Genomic DNA, 4,019 nt, shown 5'->3' on the forward strand with positions numbered 1-4,019 from the left:
TTTTTTTAAAGTAGAGATGGGGTTTTGCCATTTTGGCCAGGCTGGTCTCAAACTCCTGACCTCAAGTGATCCACCTGCCTTTGCCTCCCAAAGTGCTGAGATTACAGGCATAAGCCATTTTGCCTGGCCTAACACCATCACTTTCAAGGTGATCTGCTTATGAGCCTAATATAAAATCTTTGTCCTCTTGATTTAGATCTGCCTCTTATTAAGTAAGCATATTAAATAATAACTCTGAGTGCCTGATATCTATGCTTTGTTGTAGGGTACACAGACTACCAAGATTTGGCCCTGTTCATAAGAAAAGTCTCAAAAGCTATGTCAAGAGATGCTTAAATAACACTGAAGAGAGCTCAACCATGAATGTAGCAACAGTGGATGTCTGCTATAGACATACAGTAGAAGGAACATAAACTCTGAAGGGGCATCACTGAAAATTACTAGAATTTCAACAGGAAGATACATCTGAATTGGATCTCGAAATGAGGAGTCTGTGAAATAGAAAGTGAAAGAAAAGGAGGACACAAGCAAGGAGACACGAAAGACAATTTGTCCAAGAGAGGAGTAGGAGAAGCTGACAAAGGTAAGGCTACTTGGTGGCCAGGTACAGTGGCTCATGCCTGTAATTCCAACACTTTGGAAGGTGGGCAGATCCCGAGATCAGGAGTTCAAGACCAGCCTGACCAACATGGCGAAACCCCGTCTCTACTAAAAATACAAACATTAGTTGACACATGCTTGTAGCCCCAGCTAATTGGGAGGCTGAGGAAGGAGAATCGCTTGAACCTGGGAGGTATCGAGGTTGCAGTGAGCCAGGACAGCACCAATGCACTTCAGCCTAGGTGACAGAATAAGACTTTGTCTCAAAAAAAAAACAAAAAAAAAAAACAAAACAAAAAAACCCCAAAGGAATTTAAAAAGGCTGCATAGGGTCGGACTGTAAACACCTTGAACATTAAGCTAAATCATGTATCCAAACCTCAATCTTCAGGCAAACTTTGGGGCTAAGGCCTCCTCAGAGGCAAGGTACATGGTTTGTAAAAAGACAAGTTATAAAAGTAGATTTCTCTTTATAAAGGTCATTTTGGTGCCAGGGTAGAGAATGGACTGAAGAACAGTGGAAACGAAGACTGGGAGTAGGAGTCCAGTGTGGAGGTGGACTAGAATGGGAAATGCTGTGGTTTAAATGTGTCTCTATCCAGGAGTGGCCAACTTGGATAGATGGGATAGATAGATAGATAGATACATAGACAGATAGATAGATAGATAGATAGATAGATAGATAGATAAATGTGTCCCTCAAAGTTCATGTGTTAGAAATGTAACTCCCGGGCTGGACACGGTGGCTCACACCTGGAATCCCAGCACTTTGGGAGGCCGAGGCGGGCAGATCACCTGAGGTCAGGAGTTCAAGACCAGCATGACCAACATGGAGAAACCCCATCTCTACTAAAAATACAAAATTAGTCTGGCGTGGCAGTACATGCCTCAGCTACTCAGGAGGCTGAGGCATGAGAACTGCTTGAACCCAGGAGGTTGAGGTTGCAGTGAGTCGAGATTGCACCATTGCACTCCAGCCTGGGCAACAAAAGCAAAATTCTGTCTCCCCCCACCAAAAAAAGAAACAATCCCCAATGCAAGAGTGTTGAGAGGTGAAACTTTAGGAAGTTATTAGGTCATAAGGGCTCTGCCCTCACAAATAGATTAATGCTGTTATTGTAGGAGTGGGTTCCTGATAAAAGGAGGAGTCTGGTAGCCTTCTCCCAACCTCTCCTTTTGCCCAAGCTCTCTTGTTCTTTCACTTTCCAGCATGGGATGACACAGCAAGAAGGCCCTAGCCAGATGCAGCTCCTCAGTCTTGGACCTCTTAACCTCTAGAAGCATGAGTTAAAATAAATTTCTGTTCATTATAAATTACCCAGTCTGTGGTACTCTGCTATGGTATCATAAAACAAAGACATGGAGCAAGATTAGATTGGGGATTTGGACACTAATTGGACATGGGATAAAGGAAGAAGATGGGTTCAGACCATGTAGACAGTGATGCTATGATGCTGCTACTCTGAAATAATAATACAGGAGGTTTTCTTACTGTGGTGGTGGTTGAGGCCATGGGTACCTTAGAAAGCCCAGGTGAAGAGGTAGAGCAGCAAGGCTAAAGAAGCATTGAAAGAAGATTCTTGTCTTTTTTTTTTTTTTTTTTTTTTTGGGACAGAGTTTCGCTCTCGTTACCCAGGCTGGAGTGCAATGGCGCGATCTCGGCTCACTGCAACCTCCGCCTCCTGGGTTCAGGCAATTCTCCTGCCTCAGCCTCCTGAGTAGCTGGGATTACAGGCACACGCCACCATGCCCCGCTAACTAATTTTTTGTATTTTTAGTAGAGACGGGGTTTCACCGTGTTGACCAGGATGGTCTCGATCTCTTGACCTCATGATCCACCCACCTCGGCCTCCCAAAGTGCTGGGATTACAGGCATGAGCCACCGCGCCCGGCCGAAAGAACAGTCTTAAAGAACAACTGGATATACGCAAAAAAGGAAGAGGAGCAGAAAAAGGGACTGTGAAGGAGAAGAGCCAGGAGATTATGGCATGAAGGGTGCTGAGAATGGAGAACAGCCTCTTTCTGTACTCTACCTAAGCCTCATCCCCAGATGACTCAAGGCCAAGGTATCTTTCCTCCTCATGGTTGACTCGTTCACCTTATCCTAGTCCACTGTATTTCAAATTGCAGAGAATAACCCAGTAAGACTGTCTCTGTCTGTCTGTCTGTCTGTCTGTCTGTCTGTCTCTCTCTCTCATTGGGCCATGATACAAAAATCCATCTCTTATTGTGGGTTGTGATCACATAAACTCAGATCCCATCCAGCCTCCTCAGGGGCCTTGCTCTATCAATCATCTCCCTTTCCCCACAGGTATAACCTCCTCTGACAACTGGTTCTTTTGCTTACCAACATACAGACATGCTCACTTCTCTCATTATAAAGGACTACACCTCTCCTTCTGCTCATGCACCCACTGCTCATGTACCCAAATTTCCCTTTTCAAGGCCTTTTACTGTCCCTTCTTCTCCTAGGTATCCAACAGACACCAGAGACCTCATCAGTGACTTTTTCCTTTTCCTAGGTGATTACAAAGATTGGTGGATCTGACACCTATCTGTAATCCACACTCCTTTTCTTTTTTTTTTTCTAATAGAAGTGGGGTCTCCCTTCTCCGTATGTTGCCCAAGCTGGCCTCCAACTCCTGGGCTCAAGAGATCCTCCTCCTTTCTCAGCATCCCTTTGTTGGGATTATAAGCCACTTTCTAGACTCATGACTTTCACTCAGGCAATCATGATCCCTCACTTGAATTACTACAGAATTTGCATAATGCATTAGTCTCCCTATAAACTCATCTTCTACATAATTAGTAATCTCTCCAAAATGCAAAGCTAGGTCAATACCCTGCTTAAAATTATTCTATGACCTTCCACTGCCTTTAAGATAAAGACTTAGCATGGTGTTCAAGGTGTTTGAACTTCATGAACTGGCCTGTATCTTTTGGCCCAGGCTTATCTAAGGTCACTCAACAATGTACTCGCAGTGTTCAGGACCATCAAACTATCTGCAACTCCTCAAGCACCTCATAAGCTCTTGTATCCCTGTTGTATGAAGTTCCCTGAAATGCCCTTCCCTTTCCCACTGATTTCTGTGTCGGCCCTATGAGACACACCATCACCTAAGTCTTATCTATTCTGTGTTCACTCAAGGATAATATATGTCTTGTTCATCTGAGTATTTCTTGTACTTAGCACAATACCTGTATGCAGTGGGTTATTAACAAATTCTATATAACTCTGGGCTTACAACTTGGCGACTAGCTGATTTAAAACAAGTACAGGAAGCTACAGATCATCTATCTCCATCAGCAGCCAACCATTTATATAGCACCTAAGTGTGAGAATGGAGGTTCCCTAGAGAAAAAGCCCAAGAATGTGACATTCCTTTTTTTTTTTTTTTTTTTTTTTTAAAGTTTTTTGC

The 4,019-nt window shown here is 43.6% G+C and overlaps 1 protein-coding gene across 1 annotated transcript in view; it reads right to left on the reverse strand.

Moving 5' to 3' along the window:
- The window catches only part of RBM6 (RNA binding motif protein 6), a 138,736-nt gene that overhangs the window by 2,721 nt on the left and 131,996 nt on the right, over positions 1-4,019 (reverse strand). The gene's annotated exons all lie outside the window — the stretch shown is intronic.

This window comes from Cebus imitator, unplaced genomic scaffold, assembly GCF_001604975.1.
Source record: "Cebus imitator isolate Cc_AM_T3 unplaced genomic scaffold, Cebus_imitator-1.0 Scaffold0, whole genome shotgun sequence".
In the NCBI taxonomy this organism is placed as follows: Eukaryota; Metazoa; Chordata; class Mammalia; order Primates; family Cebidae; genus Cebus; species Cebus imitator.